This window comes from Saccopteryx bilineata, chromosome 7, assembly GCF_036850765.1.
Source record: "Saccopteryx bilineata isolate mSacBil1 chromosome 7, mSacBil1_pri_phased_curated, whole genome shotgun sequence".
Taxonomy (NCBI): domain Eukaryota; kingdom Metazoa; phylum Chordata; class Mammalia; order Chiroptera; family Emballonuridae; genus Saccopteryx; species Saccopteryx bilineata.
The window spans coordinates 40173310-40191969 of NC_089496.1; positions in this window are offsets into that span (position 1 = coordinate 40173310).

Sequence of the window (18660 nt, forward strand, 5' to 3'; positions counted from 1 at the left end):
CCAGGACAAGGGAGCGCGTCCTAGATCTTGGCCTCATCACAGCACGCATGAGATGTCCATCTAAATGCAACAGTGAGGGCCTGAATTTAGGCATGACACCATTGACAACAAAGTCTCCAAACCCACATCAAACAACTCACCTTGCCATCATAATTCCTCCTACTGTTCAGTACATCTTCTTTTTTATTTACTTTATTTTATTTAGACAATTAATTTTAACAGGGTGACATTGATCAATTAGAGTACATAGATTCGGAGAAAACATCTCTAGATCATTTTGACATTTGGTTATGTTGTATGCCCATCACCCAAATTGTCCTCTGTCACCTTTTATTTGGTTTTCTTTATGCCCCTCCCCTCCCCCCACCCCCTCCTTCTCCTCCCTTCCCCTCCCCCTGGTAACCACTGCACTCTTATCCATGTCCATGAGTCTCAATTTTGTGTCCCTTCTATGGATGGAATCATACAGTTCTTAGTTTTTTCTGATTTACTTATTTCAATTAGTATAATGTTATCAATCAGCCCATCCTCTTATTTGAATGATAAGAGTGTGTTTGGGATGGTAGACTCTAGAACCAAGGTGTCTGGGCAAGTTACTCAATTTGCTGAGTATCAGCTTCTGCACCTGCAAAATGGGAATAACAATAGTATTTACATTATACTGTCATGGTAAGGAATGAGATAATACAAGTAAAATACTCAAAACCAGTGGTCCCCAACCTTTTTTGGGCCAAGGACCGGTTTAATGTCAGAAAATATTTTCACGGACCGGCCTTTAAGGTGGGATGGATAAATGTATCATGTGACCGAGACAAGCGTCAAGAGTGAGTCTTAGACTGATGTAACAGAGGGAATCTGGTCATTTTTTAAAAAATAAAACATCGTTCAGACTTAAATATAAATAAAACAGAAATAATGTAAGTTATTTATTCTTTCTCTGCGGACCGGTACCAAATGGCCCACAGACCGGTACTGGTCCGCGGCCCGGGGGTTGGGGACCACTGCTCAAAACCATACCTGGCCCATATTACGCTCTCAGATCATTGGATCTCAGCTGCCCTCTAATTAGAATGTAAACTCCATGAGGATAGATTGGGTCTGTTTTGTTTAGTATTGTATTTCTAATACCTAGAACTTAATAGGTACCAATACATACTTGTTGAAGGAATTCTCACCAAGTTAACCTAGGAATGCTTTCCTGTAAAGGAATCAGGGAGAGGGGTCTCCAAATATCAAGTACAAAGCCATGGGTTTCCATGGGAACCTGGTTCCTGTTAAATGCCCATCCACGGAGGATTTAGGTGAAAGGAGTCCAAAGGTCTATCACCTCCCAATATCACTTCTAGGTCAGGAACACACGAAACAACCCAGACTAAGCGGCTTATAAACAACATTTATCGCTCACAGTTCTGAAGGCTGGAAGTCCAAGATGAGGGTGCAGCATGATCGGATGAGGGACCCGTCCAGGCTGCAGTGCTCTTGTTGTGTCCTCAGTGGTCGAAGGGACTAGTGAGCCCTTTTGTCAAAACGCTCATCCTGTTCTGAGGGCTCTGCTCTTGGGACCTAAGCACCGCCTGAAATCCTCTCCTCCTGAGACTATCACACTGGGCACTGGGATTTATTTCAACATATGAATTGGAGGGAGGACCACATTCAGACAGAAGCACCATGATTACATCCAATTTTTCCTCCAACTTCTCTCACTTTGGTTTTATCTGCCTTTCTGCTCCCTGCAAACATAAATGATTAGGAGTGTGATATTATATTATATTTTTTCTTTACCATTAATCTTTTTAAATGAAGTATATTCAGAAAATTAGATCACATTTGTACAGAATTAATTTGTTCTCACTAGACTGAAATTTTAGGAGGAGACACCCAATAAAAATAATATGTAGGAGACAAAGCATATTGATATAAAGGTAGTATTTATATCATGGGCTTCTATAATATGGAAAATTAAATATTACCTTTTAGTTCAATGACTTAGTGTCCCAGAGAAACCTAAATGTTGGCTGTGCAAGTCTACTTGAGGTACACATATCAGATCCTGATGTCTAATAGCATCCATCCACTCAAATATTTCCTGAGTGCGTTCCACTTGCAAGTATTATAATGGGACCTATAGAGGAGAGAGTTCCTATAACTTTTTGAAAAAGTTTTATTTATGACAAATTATAATTTATCGTTGTGATTGTGTCAATAAAGAATAAATTATAATTGTTTCATTCATAATATGCATACACATACATATCGTATGTTATATATTTTATAGGAAACACCTCAAAGTGCTAGAAATTACAGTAAATGCTAAGGGCCTTAAGACCTTTTATTAAGTAAATCATCCTTATTTGAGTAAGGTAGGGATAAAAGTTCCAGGTTGGATAAAAACAGTGGTGATGAGAAATGTGGGACGGCAGTGAACGTCCCTTTTAACCTCCTTCTGCTGAGGTTTCCTGTGTGACAAACAGCTGAGACGCTAACTGCCTTATTTCCCAGAATCCCTTGCAGCTGGAGTTCTGAGGGCCCATTAAATGCTCTCACGCCAGCCCTGGGAGGCTGCCGTCAAGTGGAGCCCTCTTCCTGCTGCGTCATCCGTTTTCTGCCGGCTCATGTCATCGAGGAGACAATGGCTTTTCTGTAGCAATTTCTCCACGACCAGCCATTGCCTTCGTGGCTGAGAGGCAGGTGTGGTAGTGGCGGCAAGCAACAGCATCCTGGTCGTGAGATGAAGTTTTCAGTCAACAAACCCTGCGGGTTTGCTGCCTCCCCGACTGTGGCGGACTCCCCCATGCGAGGCCGGTCTGGGGGTGTGATGCTGACAGCTGCTCCTGAGGGACCATCCAGGGCACTTGTCTACAGCCTGTCCCGCAATTCTGTAAGTAACTAACTCCCTAAATCCCATTCTGCTTTACATAGTCAGCCTTTTTTGCTCCCTGCAACAAACTATGGGCTTTAAAAAGGGAAACACAGGAAATAACCATGTAAATCTGCCACTTTGGCAGCTGTGAAGGGAGCAGCCGTGCCCGTGCCCTAGGGCCTTGTGGGACCTCAGTCCAGCGACCCAGATTTAAATCAGCAGCGTCCGCTTTGCCTGGCTGAGTACTCTTCCTTGTCCTTCAAGCACTGGAGGGGACTTCGCGAGGCTTGTGCTGGGAATGACAGGGTGAGACCCTAGACAACTTTGTTCATCGTTGTATCTTCAGTGTCTAGCAGAGTGCTTGGAGCATATTATCCCTTAATAAGGGTGATGCTAAATGAGGAGAGAACCACTCCAGAAGCTTTTATCTGGATTTGGTGGCAGGCAGGGACAGAGGTGGCAGAGAGCCGTTGGCATTACCAGGGCATCAAGTTAAGAGTCTGGAGGAGCATGGGAAGGATTTGAAACACAACTCAACAGGCATTAGGGACTGTATCAGTCAGGGTTCAATACGTGAGGCAGAACCAACAGGAGAAATATTTTCAGAGATTATTGCAAGGAACTGGCTTACATGATTGTGGGGCTGGCGTAGTAAGTCTGACTTCCACCGGGCAGGTGGGCAGGCTGGACCTCTGAGGCACAGGTGGAGATCGCTGTCCCCAGGTGCAGTTTATTCAGTGAAGCCTCAACTTGGCTCTTAAGGCATTCCAGCTGGTTGAATCATGCCCACCCAGGTTTTCTGGGGCCATCTCCCTTAAAATCAAGTGATTATGGGCTAATCACATACAAACGCCTTCGCAACAACACTTAGATTAGTGTTTGAATAACTGAGGGCTGTAGCCTAGCCAAGTTGACACATCAGAAAAACCATCACAGAGACCAACACCTTAGTTGTTCATTGATTGCTTTCTCTATGTGCCTTGACCGGGGGCTACAGCAGAGCGAGTGCCCCCTTGCTCAAGCCCGTGACCTTGGGCTCAAACCAGCAACCTTTGGGCTCAAGCCAGAGACCATGGGGTCATGTCTAGGATCCCATGCTCAAGCCAGCGGCCCCGCGCTCAACTGGTGAGCTTGCACTCAGGCTGGATGAGCCCACGCTCGGGCCAGCGACCATAGAGTTTCGAACCTGGGTCCTCTGCGTTTTAGAAAGATGCTCTATCCACTGTGCCACCTCCTGGTCAGGCAACTCCCTTGTTGTTAATTGTGTGAACTTGGCTAAGTTTCTTGCTCTCTCCTAAGCCTCAGTTTCCCCACCTGTGACATGAGGGTAAGAGTAAAGCTCCTATTGCAGGAGCATTTGAGGATTAAGCAAAACAGTTGCGTGTTGAAATGGCTTTGATACAGTGCCAGGCACACAATAAATGTTTCATAACCAGGAGTTATTATAGATAGCTATGCAATTTTTTAACCAAAATATCAAATAAGAGTTTTTCAGGCAACACAATAGAATGCTACCCTTATTTTTATGACTGTTACTATTTATTAGTTATTTTTTATAGCATGTTTATTCAAGTTATCCTGATGCCAACAGCCCACTGTATTTGGAACTATCCTGCCATATGCATACTAGGCTCTTCTGGAGTAATGTTAAGCATCATCCACGTCTTCAAAGCCTTTCTCATAAATGAGGCTTCTCTCCATGAGGTGTAATTATTGGAAACAGCTATGTTTCTGTGATTTCTGCTGCGAGAACTGGCAGAGCCATAGGACTGGTCAACCTGACTAGGAACGATGGGAACTGAGAGAGCTTCCTTCCCACTGCGTTCTGGGGTTACGGAACTATCTTGTAGGTAATTCTTTCGCTCTGGAGTGACATGAAAATCAATTAATTTTAATGGTGGATAACAGATTATGGTATTGAATAGTTCATCTAATTTCACGAGGCAAAGTGAATCAGACATTGCAATGTAAATCTAATGAGAGTTGTGAGAGCTCATTTGACTGTTTGTCAAATGCAAAAATGAATGAGATTATGAGGAACCGGATAAAAACGAAAGCATCCTATACGAACTGGTTTATTTACATGCAGCATTATGTTAGAAGCCTTTGGGAACATAAAGCGTAGGTATTCCATTCCCCTTTAACTTATTCAAAAACTTATTTATTAAGCACTTACTAAACTATAGTGTGTCTATTACAGAAAATAGCATAGAATGATACATGCATTCCCCTATCTTTTTATATTTTTATTTCTAAATATAAGTAGAATGGCTTAGAAATGTTGGTGTTTAACAGTTCTTCATGGCCCTGGCCAGATAGCTCACTCTGTTCGAGTATCATCCCGATATGCAAATATTGTGGGTGTGATCCCCTGTCAGGGCATGTACACGAATAGATTGATGTTTCTCTCTCTCCCTCTCTCTCTCTCTCTTTCTCTCTCCCTTCCTCACTCTCTAAAACCAATAAATAAATTCTAAAAAAAAAAATCTTTAAAAGTTTTTCATGAAGGGTTGTGAACAATTGAAATGATCAAAGACCAGACCAGCTTTTAGGTTCTATTCACATATGGTATTAAAAATAGCCCATTTTCTTTAATAAGTAATTTTTACTATTCTCAAATAAGCCTATTTTAACTCAAAGTAGCATAAGATTTAGCACAGCTGAGACTTAGGCGAATCACCGCCCCCTCCCCAAAATAATCTAATTTGCTGCCTGGTTTCCACACCGCAATACAACAGAACGCACAAAGGCAGCTTCGCTGGAAAGTTTCTCTTTAAAATGCTGCTAAATCGTTTCTTTGAAATAATTGCTGCTCGACAGTAAAGGAATCACAAGGTTACAGTCGCCTGCTTTCTATTGATTCTCCTAGTTAATAAAGAGTTAAAACAGTGAAGTGTGGTCTTTTATTTTTATTTTTTATTTTTTCAAAAAGGCATTTTGAAGATGCGGGAGGGAGAAGGCCTGGTCCTAAGTGGTCCTGTGGCTACCGCCATTCATCTTGGTAGTGACTATCTGTCAAAAGTGGCAGAGTCCCTGCTAACAGCCCTGACCTGAGCAGTAATGAAGGGAGAGTGCACAGCAAAGTGTCCATTATCAGCAGGTCGGGAGCAGTAAATTGGAGCAGTTTGCTTCAATCTTGCTGCAAGTTGAAATGTAAGATAGGTGGGGATCAGCAAGAGGCAATTTTATCCTATGATCATTTTTGTCAGATCGCATCAGTGGCAACTTAGTTCGATGCCTGATTTCAATTAACCAACTCCCGCCGTCACGTGTCCGCTGCCGGGGTTGCTCCTTTCCCGACCCGGTCCCTCGTTATTTCTTATTTAAACCCACCTGAGCGCACGCAGGTGCAGGACACTGCGGGGGTGGGGAAAAGAGGAAGTGACACAGGTGGGTGGCCGTGGCCGCCCACAAACCTCGCATCTGTATGCCAAGCATCCTGGTGTCCTCGGTGGCTCTAAATGCCATCTTGCTTCTCTGCCAATTTCCTAACTCATAAATCCGTTTGAGTGACCTTTAACTTGGGGCTTTAAATATGTTGAACTTGCATGTTGTTTACTCTTCGGCAAAGGAATTAGCCTTTTGGACGACAGTTTTAGGGAAGGTCAGGTCACAAAGCCCTGTACTCATGCTAAGTGCCGTGAGGCGGACACAGGCGGATGTATGTGAAGCCGGAGACTGAAGCTTTAACCCTTAGACCCCTGAGAAGCGTTTCCTTGGTGCGATGATTCCACACAAAGCAGCTGCCTGTGTCCCTATGCAAGACCATCTCTGCCCTCCGGGAGCTTCCAGTTCAGGAGGAGAAATAAGACGTCCCCAAGTGTTTGCTCTAAAAGCTGGGGGCGCCACCGAGGGAAACGATATCCTATAGCAGTTTAGAAGAAGAATGACTTTTGGTTGGGGGAATCAGAACAAGCAAAAGGGCTAAACATTTAAACTGGATCTTGGTGAATGCATAGGCTATTTCCAGGTAAAACCGGTGAGTGGCTTTCGTTAATTTCCTACAGCTGCCTAACAAATCACCATTTAGCTGCTTGCGCCTCCCCTGCATCAGCTTACTGTTTTCCTGGGTCAGGAACTGGGTTAGCTGAGTCTTTTGCCCAGGATCTCAGAGGCTGAAATCAAGATGTTATAGCCTTGATTTCAGGGCCGCGGTCACATCTGAAAGTTGGGTTCCTCATTTAAGCTTATGCAGGTTGTCGGCAGAATTCAATTCCTTGCAGCTGTAAAACTAGGTCTCCGCTCTCTTACTGGCTGCCAACTGGGGTCATTCTCAGCTCCTAGAGGCCACTTGCTGTTCCCTGCACAATATGAGTTTGCACCTTCCAGACCAGCAGGATTAATTCTTCTGTTTTTAAGAAGGGCCCAGTTCCGGCCCTGGCCGGTTGGCTCAGTGGTAGAGCGTCGGCCTGGCGTGCAGGAGTCCCGGGTTCGATTCCCAGCCAGGGCACACAGGAGAAGCGCCCAGCTGCTTCTCCACCCCTCCCCCTCTCCTTCCTCTCTGTCTTTCTCTTCCCCTCCTGCAGCCAAGGCTCCATTGGCACAAAGTTGGCCCGGGCACTGAGGATGGCTCCATGGCCTCTGACTCAGACACTAGAATGGCCCTGGTTGCAATAGAGCAACGCCCCAGATGGGCAGAGCATCACCCTCTGGTGGGCATGCCATGTGGATCCCGGTTGGGCACATGTGGGAGTCTGTGTGACTGCCTCCCCATTTCCAACTTCAGAAAAAAATACCAAAAAAAAAATTTTTTTTTTTAAAAGAAGGGCCCAGTTCCTCTTAAGCACTTAGCTGAATAGGCCAGCCTCACCCTTTTGATTAACTCAAAGTCAACAGATTAGTGACTTAACTCCAAGGGTAATTTCCCATCATATTCACAGGTTCTGCTCATACTCCCAGGAAGGAGACTATACAAAATGTCTACATCAGAGAGTGAGAACTCTGGGAATGCCAGACATTGCATGTAGGAAGAACAGCTTTTAAAAATGGAAGTGTAGCTTGAGCTGCAGTGGCACAGTGGGTAAAAGCATCGACCTGGAACACTGAAGTCGCCGGTTCGAAACCCCAGGCTTCCCTGGTCAAGGCACATATGGGAGTTGATGCTTTCTGCTCCTCCCTCCCTTCTCTCTCTCTCTCTCTCTCTCTCTCTCTTCTCTTTCTCTCTCTGTCTCCTCTCTCTAAAATGAATAAATAAAATCTAAAAATAAATAAATAAATAAGTAAATAAATAAATAATGGGGGTGTAGGCAGGAAGCACCGGGGTGTTTGTGAACTGGTAATGTGTCAGGGTTTTCTCAACCAAATGAAAAAATGGAGGTGGTTGGAAAATATTGGCCTGGCATTTTAGATCAAGTCTACGTAGAATCTTGTTTCAGAGTATAAACCCACCAAAGGTTTTTAGTAGTGACATAATTACCGTCATGATCTTGTAGGAAAATGTATCTGGTATGCAGGTTGGATTGGGAGGAAGAGGGTTGTTGAGTCTGTGAGGATGGACTCTGAGAACAGGTCTCACTGCTGGTCACTGCCGTAGCTCCAAGTGGAACATAGTGGGCACTTAGCACACATCTGCTGAGAGAAGGAATGAATGAATGTGGGTAGAACACACAGGGAACAAGCACCAGAGACTGGATGAGCAATACTAAGGGAGGAATTAGCGAGGCAGAGACACTAGTGGAAATGGGAAGATGTCCTGAGGAGGCAGTGCAGGGTGGTCCGCAGTGGGCTTCACAGACAGCTGTGGGACAGGAAGAAAAGGGAAATCAAACATGACGTCAAGATTTATAACGGAGCTTCCTGGGAACTGGAAAAAACAAAGGAGTCATTCATTATTGAACCTTCTGCAGAGAAAATCACCAATTGTGTGGCTAGATTTTTTACTTTTGAGGCAGATTTTGGGTGTTGCATGGACAGACCCCAATTATATCTTCCCACTGGCTGTAGCTATCTTATTTTTCAGTTTTATCAAGCTATAATTGACATTCAGCACTGTGTTAGTTTTAAGATGTACAGCATAATAATTTTACTTACATATATTTAGAAATGATTGCCATCAATAAGTTCAATTAGCCTCTATCATCTCATATATTGTACATACAAAAAAAGAGAGAAATGGGTTTTTTTTTATGGGAAGAGAATTCTAATGATTTACTCTCTTAACTTTCAAACAACACACAGCAGGGTTAACTGTAATCATTGTATTGTACATTACGTCCCTAGTCTTATTTATCTTATAACTAGAAGTCTGTGCCTTTGACCTACTTCATTCAATTTCCCCACCCCAGATCTCTGCCTCTGGTAACCACACATCTGATCTCTTTTTCTATGAGTTTGGGTTTGTTTGTCTGTTTGTTTTAGATTTCACTCTGACTCAGTTCACTAAACATAATGCCCTCCAGGTTTATCCATGTTACAGTGGCAGGCTTGTCTTGTTTGGGGTTTTTTTTTATCCATTTATTCATCAGTGGACACTCAGGTAGTTTCCATGTCTTGACTATTGTAAATAATGCTGCAGTGAATGTGGGAATGCAGATATCTCTTTGACAGAGTGTTTCTGTTTTCATTTTTTGGGACATATTCCCAGAAGTGGAATTGCTGAACCACATGGTAGTTCTATTTTTAATTTGTTGAGGAACCTTCACACCACTTTCCACAGAAGGTGTGCCAATTCACAACCCCACCAAGCAGTGTACAAAGGTTCCCTTTTCTCCACAGCCTCGCCAGCATTTCTTATCTTGGTCATTTTGAGGACGGCTATTCTAACAAGCATGAGACGATATTGGGATTTTGATTTTGATTTCCCTAATGATGAGCGATATTGAGCACCTTTTTGTGTACCTGATTATTCATGTGCCTTCTCTGGAAAAATGTCTATTCACGTTTTTTGCCCATCTTTTAATTCTATTATTTGGTTTATTGCCATTGAGTTGTATGCATTCTCTATATAGTTTGGATATTAACCACTTATTAGACATGTGGTATGCAAATATTTTCTCCCGTTCTGTAATTTATCTTTTTATTTTGTCACTGGTTCCTTTTGCTGAGCAGAAGCTTTTTAGTTTGATGCGGTCCCACTTGTTATTGATTTTGCTGCTTATGCGTTGTGTCATGTCCAAAAACTCATTGCCAAGAAGCTGTTTTTTCCTATGTTTTCTTGTAGAAGTTGTATGTTTTCCAGACTTATATTCAAGTCTTTTATCCATTTTGAGTTAATTTTTGTGAGTAGCTTAAGAGAGGGGTCTAGCTTCATTCTTTAACATGTGAATACCCATTCATTCCAACACATTTCATTGAAAAGACTGTCTTTTCTCCACTGAGTATTCTTGGTTCTTTGTCAAATATTTGAAGTCTCTGATCTAAAATATATATTGTATGCATAAATGTAGATAAAAATAAGTGTTCTATCAGTGACATTTATATATTTGAAAAATTCATACTATATATATAAGTAGAAAAATATTATAAAAGTAATTAGAAAAAAATTATAAATGACAACCAAGATTATTGAAGAAATATGAGGTAGATAGTTCTCATTAGGAAAAAAGGGAAGAACTGGGGCCATTTGGTCATAACCTCAGTGTGGAAGGTCCTGTAAGTGCTGTCCTCCCCTCCTCTCAGCCCGTGAGCACTGTCGCAGTGCCCTCAGTCAAAGAACGTTCTATCTTTGCTTATAGACAATTCCATTCACCGAGAATTCATGAGATTTTTTAGAGATCCCATTTCATTTTTGGACAGGTTTCATTGTAAGTCTCTCATTATATATCAAAATATGTCTTCTCAGGACATATCTCCACTGCTCAGAGCCTGGCCTCCGGGGCAATGCCCAGCAGGCCCCATGTTCCTCCAGTGACAGCACGTCAGGCCGAGGAAAGTGCCATTTCGGGGTAAGAAGTGCATTTCTGAGGGCCTTGCATATTTAAAATTCATGAAAACTGAGACATTCTGATGAAAGATGGTGCTTATTCTTGTTTACGGCCTGAAAGTGGTGTTGCTGTGTGGTGACGAGGGAGCTACAACTCATGAGCTGTCTGGCTTTGACTTACACAGCTCTCTATTAAGTTTTAATTATGGAGAGTTGCCTTTGGAGAGTAAGGACTGTTTCCAATTTCTTTGAAAAGGATGAAAATGGCACTGAAAGAAAACTCTCATGTCTCCAGAGCTTCTCTTCCCAAATGCCCTCAGCACATGGGAAGAGTCAGAGGGATCATATTAGTCTATCAAAGCAATCCATGACATCGGTCGTTTCTAGAGGTCTATTAAGAACAGGAACATTAGCTCTATTAACAGATTCAAGAATTTGCCTATCCAGAGGCTGACAGTAGACCAGATGACCCCTGAGGTCCTTCAGTATTGATGGCATCCTGACTTTGGCTTCTCAACCCCAAATTTCTTACCTATAGCATTGTGACCACATTTAATTATTCCCCATAGTAGGTATAAGACATATCTAACAAAATATACATTTAAAATATACATTGGCAAGTGTGAATACCATTGCATATTTCAATTTAATTATGTGTGTACATCATATACAATAATAAATATCCCTTGCCCTGTCCAGATAGCTCGGTTGGTTGGAGCATCGCCCTGAAACATAGAGGTTGCTGGTTCGATTCCCAGTCAGGGTACATACAGGAACAGATCAATGTGTCTGTCTCTCTGCATTTCCTGGTTTTTATATAATGAACATATGATTTTATTTTTATTTTGGCATCAATCTTTGTATCAGCAGTAATGCTTATTAATTTTTAACCCGAAATAAAATCTACATTCCAGGCGTCTGTTAAAAACTTTCAGAAAGCTCCCACCTTATCCCTAAAAGAATTACAAAATGAGTGGCCTCTCTCTGCCAAGGCGGAGTTTTGTGTCTGAACGGCTTACTGCTTGTCGACGTTTGCCTATGACATTCTGAGCTTCAGCGGTCATTTTTTAGCCTGGATTTGCAGAATCAAATCAGAGTTTAAACATTCTAACCTCAGATACCTTGCTCAGTGGTTCATGGAATTTTCCACATTCATGGAGAAAACAGCACAGGGGAGACTTGGTAGAAGGAGGGAGAAGCATACTCCCCAGGGCAGAGCGGTGGCGAGGTGAGGGGCGGAGCAAGCTCAGAGCTCTCCGAATGGTGACTCAGTCACTGGCGCGTGGAGAAGTGGAATCTCTCTGTGCAGAAAACGCTGGGAAGAAAAGAAGAGCGCCAGAGACCTGGAGAGTGTTTTCGAGTCTGGTGGGTTTTCATAGTTTGGCCTCGCAGAGCACACGTGTGAGTGCTGCTGGGAGGGGCCCCTCACTAAAGGAGAGATGGGGGACACAGTGAGGGCAAGAGCGATCACTAGGAGAGTAACCAGTGGGGGTTTTCTGAGCAAGGGGGAGGAAGGAGAACCAGAGCCCTTCCTGACTCAGTGGTCTGGGTAAGAGGAGGAAAAGGGGGTGGAAACGGATAGAGGAGGGTGTTACACGTGATGGGAAGATGAAGGGCTTCCTTTGAGTATCTTATAATTTTGCAAAGAGAAACTTAGTAACTCAAGTCTTTTATATTAACCAAATACATAGGGTGGGAACAGTCTGCCCCTTCAACACACACACACACACACTGAACATACTTGAGGTCATAAAGAAGATAGAGGTAGAAATGACTATTTCACAAGCAACCAAAATAATGCCAACAGAAATAACAATAACTGACTACCTGAGGACCGAATTCCACTCCTTAAAATCCATGCTAAAGGCTCAGTTAATATAAAATTTTGGCCTAAAATTAGTTGCAAACAAAACTTTAAAACTCACCCTGGCCGGTTGGCTCAGTGGTAGAGCGTCGGCCTGGCGTGCGGAAGTCCCAGGTTCAATTCCAGGCCAGGGTACACAGGAGAAGCGCCCATCTGCTTCTCCACCCCTCCCCATCTCCTTCCTCTCTGTCTCTCTCTTCTCCTCCCGCAGCCGAGGCTCCATTGTAGCAAAGATGGCCCTGGCGCTGGGGATGGCTCCTTGGCCTCTGCCCCAGGCGCTAGAGTGGCTCTGGTCGTGACAGAGCGACACCCTGGATGGGCAGAGCATCGCCCCCTGGTGAGCGTGCCAGGTGGATCCCGGTCGGGCGCATGCGGGAGTCTGTCTGCCTCCCTGTTTCCAGCTTCAGAAAAATACAAAAAACAAAAAAAACAAAAAACAAAAAAATCTTTAAAACTCAAAGAATTCAGGTTATTTAGTTCCTGTCTTGAGATAGGACTAGAGTGGGATGAGCGGTATAGTTTATATGGAAAGTAAAACTTTAACTTCTGTTTGCTTTGCAGTCTTTGAAATGATGTATAAGTCAGAACCAACTGAATTAAACAGGTAATACACAGCGGTTGAATACAATGATTAATGATACCTACTCAGTAATTTATGGGAAAATTCTATTGAGCTTGGATATTATCGTGACTATTTTTACCACACATTATAGTTCAATACATGTATAAGATATCACCTTTTAAAAAATCAAATTTACGTTAGCTATTTTTCTCTACATTATAAACCTGAGTAGACAGATGCTTTAACCATTCCTGGCAAGAGGTACTATGTATCATCTTGGTTGTGCATATATGAAATTTCTTACAGTATCATGATGGAAAGGGAGAAAGGATTAAAAGTGTTTAAAATAAATTCATGTACTTATTATATAGGCTCAGTCTTATCTTTTCTTTGCCCAATTCAAAATCCAAAGACGGCATATATATGTGTGTCTTGAATTATATATAAAGATCCCAGTGAAAGTATAGAATTAAAAATAACTGAAAATAGTTTATGTGCTGCTGCTCGTTTCTGTACTGATGTTTTAAATCCTTGCTAGTTTTTCGTATGTGTTTTATGAAAGGACTCAGATTCGTAATATACAAAGAAGTTTATGTGATATATAGAGCAGAGCCATGGACCATATTTTATGCATAAACAATGATTAAATGCATGGTTGATATATTTCACTAAGATGGAAACCATGTCGAAAGGCTTACATTTTGATAAGTTTCCTTTTGGGGAGCATTTCTCAATTATTTAAGTTGAAGAATAAAATGACTTGTTTGTAAATTTACATGCTCTTTTTTAATCATCAGTAGGTAATGCTGCTACGGCAAAGATGCTAAATTACAGGCAGCAGTGGGGTGTGCCGTGTAAGAGGCCCAGAATCATTTCGTATATGAGTCTCTGAGGAATATTCTGTTCAAGGAGTGGAGACGTAAGAAAATTACCTAACTCATGAAGCACACATTAAGAGCGTAGTCAGCTGTTGTAAATGCGTATCCAACAACAAACCATTATCTACCTTTGGCTTTAATTATATGTGCTTATTACACACCTGTACTGGAGAGCAGAGGCTGCTATTTGTGTGACTGGTGGTTTTCTCTATCAAAACAGCATTAGCATTACGGAGCTTATCAAGGTTGTGTATGATTTCCCTGGCTTCTGTGTGTGTGTCGCTTTATTTTGCATACAACCCAAACAACATTAGGGGAATGAATTAGGAAATATTCTAATCATGCTAGCAAAGACTTTCTAAATTCGTGAATTTATAGACATGGACAAACATCAGCAAAATTACAAAGCTTTTGTAAATCAACTTGACATTCCGGAAGAGAGTAAAAAAAAGTTAGATTAAATCAGCATTTAATTTTCCCCCCAGAGTTCCATCTTAAAGGGTATTAATTATGATGATGATGATGATGATGGTGATGGTGATGATGATAGCGTTATTTACAGAACTTCAGAATAGGGGAAAATGTTAAACTACCAAATAATTTATAATTTACAGTTTTTACCAGTCCCATTAAATAAAATCTAGCCCAAATTGTTCTGTATGTTTAAGAGCATCTGCTAACTAAATGGAAGTACTGAAACATTTGTTAAATGGAAAGTACATTTTAAGAGTAAAGATATATATGTATGGAAAACAACCTCAAAAGATCATAAGTGGCTCTGAACAGAATAATTTTATGGAGAAATTAATTTACATACATTACCTTGTTACATTTATAAATCAGATTCCTCGATGATTTTGTTGTTGTTATTGTTGTTGTTGTTGTTAAGTGAGAAAGAGGAGATAGAGAGACTCCTGCATGTGCCCAGACCAGGATCCACCAAGCAACACCCATCTAGAGTTGATGCTCAAATCAACTGAGCTATTTTTAGCACCTGAGGCCAGCACTTGAACCAATAGAGCCAGTGGCTGTGGGAGGGGAAGAGAGTGAGAAGAGGGAGAGGGAAGGGAAGAGAAGCTGATGGTTACTTTTCATGTGTTCCCTGACCAGAGATCGAACATGGGACATCCGCACATGGGGCCAACACTCTATCCTGTGAGCCAACTGGCCAGATTCCCCTGTGACTTTGATAAAACTCATTTTCAAAGGATCTGAGAATCATTAACCAGTCCTTTAACTTCACCACGGTCTCTACATAATCTTTCCCTATTTTCCCTTTACTCCTGTGTGCCTTTCCAAAGGGGGAAACATGAGGTTGCAGTAAGGAACATACTACATGCCCTGATGAGCTTAATCCTGTTGTTGTAATGAAAATAATACCATTTCAGATGACTAAACAACTAGCTGTGCCCAATATCTAGAGAAAATTAAAATTCTATTTGGGATTCCTACAGGGTCTAGTACTATTCCCACAGTTGAAGTTTGATAGTTTCTCAGGAAGACAAAAGTTTATTAAAATAGGGGGTATAGATTCATGAAAAATATGGTCATGATAAAAGCAAAAGTACTAAATACACTGCTCACAAAAATTAGGGGATATTTCTTTCGCTTTGAAATATCCCCTAATTTTTGTGAGAAGTATATCATTGACTTATAGAAGACAGAATAAAGGAGCAGATGATGGTTTGGAAAAAAATACATAGTCATTTTAGTAGCTGCCCTTTGATTTGAAACATGAATTGTATTTCTTAGAATCACAGAAAAGTCTACGACTAAATCTCTAGTGATACCAACAAGTTTCTGGAAATATAAGTAACACTAACTCAGGATCAAATACAAAGACAAAATTTTTCCAGCTCTTGCTTACAATGTCGTATTTTAAAGAGTCCATAAACCCTTCATTCACAAAAATCGGAGACACTAAAAAATGTGTGATCACTTTTTTACATTACAATGTAAGTTCCTATACTAATTTGGCTTCATTTTATTAATATTTAGAGATTACTTTTTCAACTCTATATTTAGAAATACTTTTATTCAACTAGTGCAGCACATTTTTCTTAGGAATTGCTTTTAGAGTGAAACCATCTGTGATGAAGAGAACAATGAAGTAATTTTTTTTTTTTTTAGAATTTAGATTATCTCCACAATGTCTATTACATATTTTTGCAACTCAGCAAATTATTTCATTTCTCTTGCCCTAGTATGGAAATTTAATCTAGGTATTTATTTCACTTTCGGTAACCTCTTTGAAGAAAGACTAACTACCCTTCAGTATACAGTATTACATTATGCATTCAAAACCGATACTATAAATTATGCAATCTAACAAAAAGTTATTAATGGTTTGGGTTGGGGGGGTTGGGGGGGACATAACCATGAAACCTCAACTGCTAGCAATAGAAGTAATTTTCTCCATCGCCCACTAATGAGAGGAAAGGAGCCCAGAGTGTCTGTGTTGAAACAGGTCCATTGCATTCACTCTCTCTTCCACGTTAATAAAGACAAACCTTGAAACAAACCAAGTCTGAACCAGAGACCACCTTTAAACATCGGTGAGCAGAGGCATTCAAGCTACAGCTCTGTACTTCAATACTTCTCAACTGAGGTCCGTTTAATATGCAATTCATGACAGCAGAATAGGGAGAGAATTGTCATTTTATCGAATTGGTGACAGAATTGGCCAGCTGTTTTCCCTCAGCCATTGTCACTGGTGCTCCCCTCAAATGTAGTATTTTTTTATTATTATTCGTTGATTCCAGAGAGAGAAGGAGAGAGAGAGAGACAACAACATCAATCTGTTCCTGTATGTGCCCTGACAAGGGATCAAACCCCCGCAACCTTTGCATACCAGGATGACGTTCTAACCAACCTAGCCATCCACCCAGGGCCCAGAAGGAGTATTTTTGATGATTAAAATCACTGAGTGGGCCCTGGCCAGTTGGCTCAGTGGTAGAGCGTCGGCCTGGCATGCAGAAGTCCCGGGTTTGATTCCCGGCCAGGACACACAGGAGAAGCGCCCATTTGCTTCTCCACCCCCCCCTTCCTCTCTGTCTCTCTCTTCCCCTCCCGCAGCCAAGGCTCCATTGGAGCAAAGATGGCCCGGGCGCTGGGGATGGCTCCTTGGCCTCTGCCCCAGGCGCTAGAGTGGCTCTGATTGCAACAGAGCGATGCCCCGGAGGGGCAGAACATCGCCCCCTGGTGGGCAGAGCATCGCCCCTGGTGGGCGTGCCGGGTGGATCCCGGTCGGGCACATGCGGGATTCTGTCTCTCCCCGTTTCTAGCTTTTCGTATTCAGAAAAATACAAAAAAAAAAAAAAATACAAAAAAAAAAAAATCACTGAGTGTAGGTTCTAAAGTCTCTTCAGCCATTTTCATATCACCCGAATGAGAGAAGGTGAAGGGGTTCTGCCTACCCTGGAGTGGGTCCTTCTGAGAGTCAGTGTTGTAGGAAAAGGACGCTTCCAGCAGCAGCAGGGTTAGAATGAGTGAGAACGCGGGCCGGGCTCATGCACAGCCATTCCCGACCCACACGGAAGTTCCGGACGTGGTGGAAACCAGGCACCCGATGGGCCACATATCCATATGTTTGTGATTTTTTTTTTTTCAAAGCCAGTAGTCGAGGTTCAAGAGCTGATTAGGGTTTTATAGAAATGGCTCACCAGGCAGAATTAAGTCTGCTGCAGTGGACACGGGGTCTAGGCTGGGTAGAAAAGGCAGATCGGAGATCACCGGGTCGCGGCTGGAGAAGCAGAGCCACTGAGGAGACTTCGCTGAGAGCACAGTCCTCCTGCCCTTATTCCAAGTCCCCTCAGAGTGGCAGCTGTCACAACACATCATCTCACGTAACACTGTGTAAATCTGGGGGCAGATGTTCAAGTTGCAGGACTCTTTTATGAAAAGCTTTTCATTTCTAATATTTTATGTAAAAATTACTTTAAAAAGTAATATGGGAGTGTGCATTGAAACAAGTCTTACTATGATTTCTTAGATTTGTGCTCACAGTATGTGTACTATGTCCCAAAGTCACAGGAAAAAAATAGATTTTATATGAAACATCCTGCCTAAAAAGAATGTTCATACCCTATTTTTCAAATAGACTCGCTCCCAATTCTATTAAAATTGTAGAGTAATTGACATTTGCTTTGCTTTATTTTTATATGCACAACAGTATTTCCTATAGTAAGAATGAAAACTCATTCACTTTAGAATACTCTTAATCTGCATTTTTCATCCTTATTATGTTAATAAATCTTTAATACATAAAGATAATATTCTAACAACTCATGAATCAGCTCTCTACCCATTTTATCTCCCAGATTTAATCTGATGGTGGCCTGAGGTCTCCACAGTGCACTAAAGGAAAAGATTTGTTTTGTTTTATTTTGTTCTGGTTTTTCAATATCTGTGGTATGGGGTGGGGGATTTCAGGTAGGATCTTCCTATCATTAATGAAAATAAACTGCTTTGCAATGTTGTTTCACTTTTCCATAATGATGCTATAATAAATGAGATAGATTGTTATAGATTGGATTACCCAATATGCAGTAGGGTGGGTTGAATTGTGTCCCCTAAAAAGATACGTTCAAATCTTAGTCCCAGGTGTCTATGAATGTGACCTTAATTATAAATAGG